Source organism: Nicotiana tabacum, chromosome 11, assembly GCF_000715075.1.
Source record: "Nicotiana tabacum cultivar K326 chromosome 11, ASM71507v2, whole genome shotgun sequence".
In the NCBI taxonomy this organism is placed as follows: domain Eukaryota; kingdom Viridiplantae; phylum Streptophyta; class Magnoliopsida; order Solanales; family Solanaceae; genus Nicotiana; species Nicotiana tabacum.
The window spans coordinates 85,081,382-85,092,741 of NC_134090.1; positions in this window are offsets into that span (position 1 = coordinate 85,081,382).

Consider the following 11,360-nt stretch of genomic DNA (forward strand, 5'->3'; position numbering starts at 1 on the left):
TCTACTTTGCAAAGCATGAAGATCAATATGGACAAAATCTGACCCAACAATGTTCGCATTCGGGCTTTCGATGGCTTAGCGAGAGATACCATGGGGGAAATCAACCTCACCATGACGATTGGGCCGGTGGACTTTGAGATTGTTTTCCAAGTAGCGGACATGGTCACTTCTTATAACTTTCTTCTTGGAAGGCCATGGATCCATACAGCCCAAGCTGTGCCGTCCACCTTGCACCAGATGCTCAAATTCGAACATGACGGGCAAGAAATTATTGTTCACGGAGAAGAAAAGTCTTCCATTTATAAAGACCCGTTAATCCCCTGTATTGAGGCCGAGGAAGGGTCTGAGTCCATCGTCTATCAGGCTTTTGAAGTGATTGCTGTGGACCATGTCGAGGAAGGAAATCCCATTCTACATCCTCATCTTTCCGCCACATCTGTAATGGTGGCTACGATTATGATGAGACAAGGTTATGAGCCAGGAAAAGGTTTGGGGGCATCATTGCAAGGAATTTCAGAGCCTATTTCTCCATTAGGCAACCAGGGTACTTTTGGCATAGGCTTCAGGCCAACACAAGCAACAAAAACAAATCCAAACACCGCAAAAAGAGTGGATGAGTCTTGCAACAACCTATCTCTCATATTTTCTACACTTTTGTCAAGCCACGACTCCGAGAGGGTCAAAATTCCTCTGCGCATGCAGTGATGAAATTTGCCATGACCTCAACGAGATATTTTCTAAAGTGAATATGATCCAGGCTGGTGAGGGCACTAGTCATGCCGATGTAAAACTAATTGACCCAGACACCATGCTCACCAACTGGGAAGCAACTCCTCTCCCCACAAGGAAGGAGTCTTGGTAGTTTGCTTTTGCAGCTTCTTTTTTGTAATTTGGGTTACTTTCAGGGTTGTAATCCAAATATCTCAGGATGATTGTTTTGTTTTGATATTAACCCTTCTATCCTTTTGAATTCAATAAAATGCAGTTCAGTTTCCTATTAAGTTTCCTATCTTTTCCTTTTCCTAAGTCCTGTCATTTTATTTTCATTTCAGTTTTGTTAATGCCGGCTTTAATAACATGACATGCATGCGAAATTCATGCCCAGATCTTGAAAAGCTATCTAATATCGAAATAACGCATCAAGAGGTTGAATATGAGGAAGATGAGATTGTTGAGGAAATAAAAAGAGAGTTGGAACAATTTGAAAACAAGCCTAAGCCAAACCTCAATAAAACTGAGACGATTAATATTGGAAGTCCTGAAGAAGTTAGAGAAACGAAGATAAGCATTCACACTGAACAAAAAACCAGAGATATCTTGATTCAACTTTTATTTGAATATAGAGATGTGTTTGCTTGGTCTTACGATGATATGCCGGGTTTAAGCACTGATCTGGTGGTTCATAAGCTTAATACGTATCCTGGTTTTCCACCAGTCCAACAAAATCAATGAAAATTTAAAACAGATATGAGCGACAAAATCAAAGAAGAAATAATGAAGCAACTAAGCGCTAATATGGTCAGAGCTGTCTGATACACCACTTGGGTGGCAAATGTTGTGCCCGTGCTAAAGAAGGATGGAAAAACTAGAGTTTGTGTCGACTATAGGGACCTGAACAAGCAAGTCCAAAGGATAATTTTCCTTTGCAAAACATCCACATTCTTGTAGATAATTGCGCAAAGCATGAGATCCAATCATTTGTGGATTGCTATGCTGGTACCACCAAATTCTAATGGATGAGGATGATGCAGAAAATACCGTTTTCACCACGCCATGGGGTACTTATTGTTACAAGGTCATGCCATTCGGTTTATAAAATGCAGGGGCAACTTACATGAGGGCAATGACCACCATTTTTCACGACATGATGCACAAAGAGATTGAAGTATATGTCGACGATGTCATCATAAAATCAAATACACAAGCCAATCACGTGTGTGATTTGAAAAATTTCTTCGAACGGCTTCGTAGGTATGACCTTAAGCTTAATCCAGCCAAGTGTGCATTTGGGGTTCCATCTGGGAAACTCCTCAGTTTTATAGTCAGCCGGAGAGGCATCGAATTGGATCCATCTAAGATAAAGTCCATTCGAGATCTGCCACTACCGAAGAATAAAAAGGAGGTCATGAGTTTTATCGGGAGGTTGAACTATATCAGTAGGTTCATTGCTCAGCTCACAACCACATGTGAGACCATCTTTAATTTGCTGAAAAAGGATGTCGCTGTCAGATGGACAGATGATTGCCAAAAGGTTTTTGACAATATCAAAGATTATCTGTCAAAACCCTTTGTACTGGTCCCACCTGAACCTGGTAGGCCTTTGTTTTTATATCTATCAGTGATGGATAATTCCTTTGGATGCATTCTGGGGCAACATGATGCAACAGGCAGAAAGGAACAGGCAATCTATTATTTGAGCAAGAAGTTCACCGATTATGAGGTTAAGTACACCCTTTTAGAAAGGACATGTTGTGCCTTGACTTGGGTCGCTCAGAAGCTGAGACATTATCTTTTGGCTTACACTACTTACCTCATATCCAGAATGGATCCTTTGAAGTACATCTTCCAAAAGCCAATGCCCACTGGCAGGCTCGCAAAATGGCAAATCCTGCTCACAGAGTTTGATATCATCTATGTCACTCGCACCGCGATGAAAGCATAGGCTTTGGCAGATCATTTGGCAGAGAATCCATTTGATGATGAGTACATGCCACTTAGCACATAATTCCCAGATGAAAAGTTCAACTCAATAGAGGAAATGGTTCCAGACAATCACCCTGTTTGGAAAATGTATTTTGATGGGGCTGTCAATATCAAAGGAGTTGGGATCGGGGCAATCCTCATATAACCTATTGAACATCATTACCCTGTAACGGCCCGACTTCAGTTCTTCTGTACCAATAATACCGCAGAATACGAAGCTTGTATCATGGGTTTGAAAATAGCCATTGATTTAGATGTGTATGAACTATTGGTTATGGGAGATTCTGACTTGCTTATCCGGCAAGCCCAAGGCAAATGGGAGACTCGAGACATCAAACTTATTCCGTACAGACAATGTGTGCGAGACTTGAGCAAAAGATTTAAATCCATCGAGTTCAGGTACATTCCCCGATTTCACAACGAGCTAGCTGATGCCTTGGCTACTCTAGCCTCGATGCTCTTTTATCCAGGCAACACTCATATTGATCCACTAGAAATCCAAGTTCGAAATCAACACGGTTACTACAATATAATCGAGACAGAACCAGATGGTGAACCATGGTATCATGACATAAAATGATTCCTGAAAACAAGAGAATATCCAGAGCATGCCAAAGGAGATCAAAAAAGAACTATAAGGCGACTCGCCAGTGGTTTCTTCCTAAATGGGGAAATTCTGTACAAAAGGACCCCATATTTAAACTTGTTGAGATGCATAGACGCTACAGAAGCAGAGCGGATCATGAGTGAAGTGCATTCAGGGGTGTGCGTACCTCACATGAATGGATATGTTTTGGCGAAGAAGATTCTACGGGCAGGGTATTACTGGCTTACCATGGAGCGAGATTGCTTCAGATTTGTTCGCAAGTGTCACCAGTGCCAGATTCATGGTGACCTGATTCACTCGCCTCCTTCGGAGTTGCATCCCATGTCCTCTCCTTGGCCTTTCGTTGCTTAGGGAATGGATGTTATTGGGCTGATCGAGCCAAATGCTTCAAATGGGCATAGATTCATTTTGGTTGCAATTGATTACTTCACCAAGTGGGTGGAAGCCGTCACTTTCAAAGCAGTCACCAAGAAAGCAATGGTAGACTTTGTTCACTCCAACATCATTTATTGCTTTGGTATCCCAAAGACCATTATCACTGACAATGCAGCCAATCTAAATAGTCATTTGATAAATGGGGTATGCGAACAATTCAAAATCATGCATCGCCATTCTACCCCTTACCGGCCAAAAGCCAATGGAGCCATTGAAGCGGCAAACAAGAACATCAAGAAGATTCTTAGGAAGATGATCCAAGGTTCCAGGCAATGGCATGTAAAGTTGCCTTTTGCTCTTTTTGGATACCGTACGACTGTTCGCACATCTGTTGGCGCAACTCCGTATTTGCTTGTATTCGGAACTAAAACTGTAATACCCGCTGAAGTCAAAATTCTCTCTCTCCAAATTATTGTAGAATCAGAGATTGAAGACACTGAGTGGGTCAAGACCCGATTAGAACAACTGATGTTGATCGATGAAAAAGGCTAGCAGCAGTGTGTTTCGGCCAGTTATACCAGCAAAGAATGGCACGCGCTTACAATAAGAAAGTGCGCCCAAGGCAGTTTGAGGTAGGCCAGCTAATTTTGAAACGCATCCTTCCGCACCAGGTAGAAGCTAAAGGAAAGTTTGCCCCGAACTGGCAAGGACCCTACATCACAAGAAAGTGTTACCAAAAAGGGCCTTGCACTTGGTAGATGAAGAAGTACAGGTACCGGACATGACTATTAATGCAGATGCAGTCAAAAGATATTATGTCTGATATATACCCATTATAGAATTTTCACGCATTGATTTTCTCAGATTGAAGTGGCGAAGGCTATCATTTGCTTGTTATTCCAAATAGGTGTCACCCTTTTTGTTAATCCTTTTGAGCCGTATTTGTTTTCCTTGTTTCTCACTTTTTGAAACTTGTTTACTTGTAAAAAAAAACAACAACAACAAATTTCTGAATCATTGAACTACGTCCGACCTGATTCCAAAAGGATACATAGGCAGCCTTACCCTGGGTTCGGTCCCATCAGAACAAAAAATCCATATTCCCAATACTCCAAAACTGGGGAAGAAGTTTGTTTTATTTCACGGTTTTTCTATAAAAATGATTCCAAAAGTTGTAATTCAGTTCAAGGTTCATTTCGCCTTTTTACATTTCAAGAACTTCTAATCGATGTTTTTTAAGAATGATTGAAGTGCCCAGGCCAAAGGCATTGGGTAACCTCCCTCATACAGTATCTTAGTCAAAAAAAAGAAAAAAAAAAGAAAAAAGAAATGAGAGAGTCTTATCAGTGAAAACCCGTATGGGCACTATAAGGCGGCAGTGAGCAGAGAAATGAGAGAGTCTTATTGGTGAAAACTCAGATGGGCACCATAAGGTGATGGTTAGTAGAGAAATGAGAGAGGTTAGTTAGCGAAAACCTGCAAAGGGCGCTACTAGCCGAATAAGAGTCTTTGATTCTCTGGCATGATCACAACCAAGACAAATTCAAGATGAATATTTGAGGCGGATTTTGAGAATTAGAAAGCTTAGACGGATCAGGCGTCCAGTCCAAAATGCATGCCATGGTTCATTAAAGTCGGCACATACCTCCAGATAAGTCCCCCTATTCTTTCCCCCGAAAGGGACAACTTTTGTTTAAGCACAATTCTTTTTTGCTTCCAATTAGCATTCTGTTTTTACCCATAATTTTTCTTTGAGTCCCTTTCGGTCTAATCTCGCATCAAAATCGAAGCAAAGTAAGGGTTGCAAAATTGGCTACAGTTTCCCCGTAATGTCGAGCACAATTTGGGGCATATATGGCATTGACGAAGGCACGAATCCATCTGTGATCTCATTTGATAAGGCGAACAAAGTGTCTCAAAGAAACTGAAAAGGTCACCTAAGCAAGACCTGCTTCATGAGAAAAGTCGATAAAGCACTACAGACACAAACTGATACTGTGTGCAAGACAACTGGGCTTGATTTTAAAGAAAAATAGCCTTGCCTTAGAGACAAGGGTAGCGGTACCATGGACATCTGGGTATGAAACAGTTGGGGGCAATATTATAAAGCCAAGGTCTTTAGAAAATGATACAGAGCGGCAAAACATCTCGGTACCACACTGACAGAATCGGTTCTTCGACAGCAGTGGCCGTGAATCAAGCTACTCAAGGCATCAAGGTCACAAACCAACCACCACTTTGAAAACTCATAATTTTTTCTTTGATTGAAGCAGGAACAAAGCATGCAGAATGGTGATTCTAAAAGAACGAATGTCACCAAACGTAAGCTCCTTAAAATCTCCCTTATTTCTTTTACTTTCGGCATACATCACTATTGTTCACACCTCCTGTTTTTACATTAGCTTAACCCAGGTAGAACCTTTTTCGCCTGGGGATCCAGCTCATAGCTCCGGGTAGAAGTACTCTTCGCTCAGGTTATTTTTACGTAGCTTAACCCAGATAGAAACATTTTCGCCTAGGGGGATCCAGCTCATAGTTCCGGGTAGAAATACTCTTCTCTCAGGGTGTTTTACATAGCTTAACTCAGGTAGAACTGTTTCGCCTAGAGGGATCCATCTCATAGTTCTGGGTAGAAGTACTCTTCTCTCAGGGTGTTTTACGCAGCTTAACTCAGGTAGAACCATTTCGCCTAGAGGGATCCAACTCACAGTTCCGGGTAGAAGTACTCTTTGCTCAGGTTATTTTTACGCAGCTTAACTCAGGTAGAATTCTTTTTCCTAGGGGGATGCAGCTTATAGTTTTCGGGTAGAAGTACTCTTCGCTCAGGGTGTTTTACGTAGCTTAACTTAGGTAGAATCCTTTCGCCTAGGGGGATCCAGCTCATAGTTTTCAGGTAGTAGTATTCTTCGCTCGGGGTGTTTTACATAGCTTAACACAGGTAGAACCGTTTCGCCTAGGGGGATATAGCTGATAGTTCCGGGTAGAAGTACTCTTCTCTCAGGGTGTTTTACATAGCTTAACTCAGGTAGAACCGTTTCGCCTAGGGGGATCCAGCTCATAGTTCCGGGTAGAAGTACTCTTCTCTTAGGGTGTTTTACGTAGCTTAACTCAGGTAGAACCATTTCGCCTAGAGGGATCCAGCTCATAGTTCCGGGTAGAAGTACTCTTCGCTCAGGGTATTTTACGTAGCTTAACTCAGGTAGAACCATTTCACCTAGAGGGATCCAGCTCATAGTTCTGGGTAGAAGTACTCTTCGCTCAGGTTGTTTTTACGCAGCTTAACTCAGGTAGAATCCTTTCGCCTAGGGGGATCTAGCTCATAGTATCCGGGTAGAAGTACTCTTTGCTCAGGGTGTTTTACGTAGCTTAACCCAGGTAGAACCTTTTTCGCCTAGGGCGATCCAGCTCATAGTTCCGGGTAGAAGTACTCTTCTCTCAGGGTGTTTTACGTAGCTTAACCCAGGTAGAACCTTTTTCGCCTATGGGGATCCAGCTCATAGTTCCGGTTAGAAGTACTCTTCTCTTAGGGTGTTTTACGTAGCTTAACTCAGGTAGAACCGTTTCGCCCAGGAGGATCCAGTTCGTAGTACTAGGTAGAAGTAATCTTCGCTCAGTTTGTTTAATACAGTTTAACTCAGATCAAACCTTTTTTCACCTAGAAGGATTCAACATTTAATCAATAATACATGGTGCTAACACCCGATTCTATTTCCTTTTAGTAAGAGAAGGTACCAGCCCCTGATTACATTTCCTTTCAGTAGTACGGGGTACCGATCCCTGGTTACACAATCATTCGTTACCAAATTTTATCCCTTTTTAGCTAGTTTTTACTACTGTTTTTGTCTGTCTTTTCTATAAATTAGATAATTTACAGATTTCCCTAATAACTCACAAAATTTTTCTAGTGCTAGACTGGGGCAGAAAAATTTTGTTCGTTTTTGTTTGTCTTTGATTGATTTGCAGGCTCTGCCGTATAGCACAAGTGACGATTAAAGCTTGCAGTTTCAGTTTCTCATCAGATCCTTCCTTCGATCACAAGATAGTCAGAGTTTAGCTTTGATAATGTGTCAACAGCTCAGCTTCTCGAGATTCATCTTCTCAAATTCTGATCCAGAAAGTAAGCCATCGAGATTGAGTCATAATCTTTTCTTCAAAAGAATTAAGGTCCAATCTAAGGTCAACACAAGCATGCAGGTCAAGAATCAAGATCTGACTCCGGAAGACACGTGCATAGGAATTTTTGTACTCTTAGTTTGCAGACATATGTAGTGCTCTTCTCTTTTTCTTTTGATGTAAAAAGCAGTAACGGTAAGAGTAACAACAACAACAACAACAGCAGTCTTAACTCCAGTGTCTGGTAGTCCCACCTACCAAATTTTCCCAGAACTACACTGACCTGATTCCTTTATAATCAAGGATATATAGGCAACCTCAGAAGCAAGGTTCGGTCACCACCTTTTTCAAAATGCTTCCATTAGAGTGAATGTGAGCAAAAATTATCCATGGCATTTGTTTATCTTTGCACGAAAACTCTTCATGTTCTCGAGCAAAGAGGGACAACTGTAAATGCCTAATTTTTGCCTTATATATATATATATATATATATGTGTGTGTGTGTGTGTGTGTGTGTGTGTGTGTATGTGTGTGTGTGTGTGTGTGTGTGTTTGTTCTTATTTGTGTATGTATAGGCTTTAAGAGTTGAGTATGGTTTGATAAATGAGGTAGGGATTGGGCTCGTGTAATTTACTTAAAATTGTGCCAAAATTGGCCCAAATTTTGAGCCCAAAGAACTCAAATCCGGCCCAAACGGGGGATGCCAAGAAGAGCTTAAAACGACGTAGTTTTGTCTTGAAACTATGTCGTTTTGGTTAAGTGACAAGATTCAATCTCATCCACCCATCTTGATTTAATCCAACGGTCCTAGTTTGATCTTCATCCTAGGTATATAAAGCCTAAAATCCCCAAAAAATTTCCCCATTTCCCCTTATTTGCTCTCTCTTCTTTCTCTCTCATCACTCTCTCTTCTCTCTCCCCCCAAGCCGCCGCCGCCACCCATCGCCGCGGCCGGAAATCCCCCACCGGCGGCGGCCGACCTCCAATCCGCCCCAAATTTCACCATGTAATCTCCAACACCTCCTCTTTCCATATCTCCAAACCAAATCCCTCAAAACCCCTTCAAACTCGTTGAATCTTAGATCTAGGAAATTTTAACCGCCACATTTTTGCCCAAATTCTTGAAGCTCCGGCCACTACCATCCCATAATACCTACAACAATGGATAGAACTTCTCAAGACCTACCTATTGATTCTAATTCTACCCCAAAAATCCGGCGACCAAAATCTGGCCAAATTCCGACAACCTCCCCGAAAACCCTCTTTTGGTATACCACCATTTTTTCGGCCACTTGAATTGTAAAATGGTAAAAATCCTATTCTTTTTTATGGCTGATTTTTTATTTTTATTTTTATTTTTCAGATTTTATTTTTGTCTATTATTAATTATTTTAGCATTAGTTTTTGAAGTTTGAAATGTTAAATTTTCTGTTTTTGCATTTGTTGAAGTAGTAAAATAGCTTTGTGTTGATTAAAGTGAGATAGTGAGGAAATACTTGAGAGTATATGGTAAAATCGTAATCTTGCTTCGTTATTAATTTTCTGATTTTTTTAGTTAGAGTTAGTTTCTATCTTGTTTCTTCATTTAATCCATTTTTGATTATGTTTGTCTAGTTGGTTTTATTAAATCGCTTCAGCGATAGTGTGCGTTTCGTTTGGCTTTAATGGTTAATTTTTGTTTGCTTACGATTGGTTCATAACACATGTGTTGAAGTTTAATTACATGTTTTAATACTTTGTTTAGTTTGAATCAACAAGGTGATATTGATGTTGTTAAAATCTGAAGTTTATGTTATTTTATCACAAAATAGGGTGCTAGTAGCCTACTTTTACTAAGTTAGGGTGGCTGAAATGATATTTTTTTCTCTTTGTTTCTGACATAGTAGATTTCCTTTGACCTTTGGACAGATTTTGAACAGTGTTTAGCATACAATGTCAGTTTTTGTCGGACAGACTTTTGGTGAACCAAAATCTGTCCAAATTTGCCTATTTAAGGGTTGCCCTTTCCTCACTTTAGGAGGGACTCCATCACACATTTGTTGGACAGTTTTTACACCATAAAAATACAATTTTGAGAGTGAAAAACAGCAACTAAAGCACCCTTTAGTAAGCTGAAATGATGAGCTTTGTGAGTGAATTTTAGAGTGCAAACTTTTAGAAAAGTATGAGTCTTCTTTAGAGTTGGTTCTGGGTTTTCTTCTCTAAGATTTTCGGGCTGTTTTAAACACTATTTTGCTACTGTTTGTTGCTGCTTTTGTTGCTGAAATTCAGTTCCTCCCTGCTGACATTTTCTTTCTACTATCCAGGGATTTGAAATAATAGGTGACTTGGAACACCCCAAAATTAAATTCCAAGTGGCGACTCTGTAAATAAAACAATCCCTACTCAAATTTGTCACTTTAATTGGAAAAACTCCATTATATACCCTCGGGGTGTGTAAAAAGGAGGTGTGACACATCACACTTGCTACTTCAGGCCCGTCTACAAGAATGCTGAAGTTTTGCGTGATTGTCTTTGCTACTTCAGCCCCGTATGCTGAAGTTATGCGAAAAAATGGGTACGTTTGTAATTTTTTTTACAAAATGGACACAAGTTAAAACATGACACAAAAAGCGGGTATAGATGCAAATCCGCCGAGAATGTTGTGCCATCAGTGATGGCCCAATTTGGACTTTCTTGGTCTGGACTTGGCTTTGGGGTGGCTGGCCTGGCTCAGTTCAGATTTTGACCACCACAATAAGAATAAGAAAATGATGTCTAATTTTTCAAAATATTTAACGTGTAGCCAGTGTTGACAAAATGATGTCTACTCCTATTGTTGGAACCCATTTCTTTCTTTTGTATCACTATGGTAGCTTCTAGCTATTGTTTGTTGTGGTCTACGACTTTATTTTGAAGACTAAAATACCATCTCTTGGGTTCGTGATTGGTGCGACTACGAATGATTCTGTTTTTTTTTTTTTTTTTGCTAAACGAATGATTCTTTAACCATATATAGTGCTTTCCGTTGGTGTTTTTTTTGTGAGAAGGGAACTTTTAGGTCACATTGTTCTGCAGAGAACAAAATTTAGAATTCCTGCTTTTGTTAATGTGATCCATACCACGTATTGGGTTCTTTCTTTTTTTTTTTCCAATCAAGGATGCTACTATTGCTCAAAATTAAGCCTCAACCTGCAATAAGTAGGCCAGTTTGGTAGTTCGTACTTCATATATACAAGTCTAAAATTGGGGATTGTCAATTTTACTACATGGTGCACGAAATAAAATTGAGAAGTCTTTGGCTCTTTTCATATATTTTGATATTAGGAAAAAAAAAAACAGATTTACAACATTTACGATATTTCTTATTCACAAGAGATTTACATTAAAAGATCTGGCTGTAAATTCCACTCATAACGATTGTAATTTCAAGTGTCCAACATTGTGACAATTTATCCAAGTCTGTTTTCTATATAGTTAAATGCTTTATCAATATGCACAAGTTTATCTCTAGCAACAACATGATGCTTCACGACGTTGATGGTTCTCACCGAATCTACGTACACTTGCACATGGTAAATTG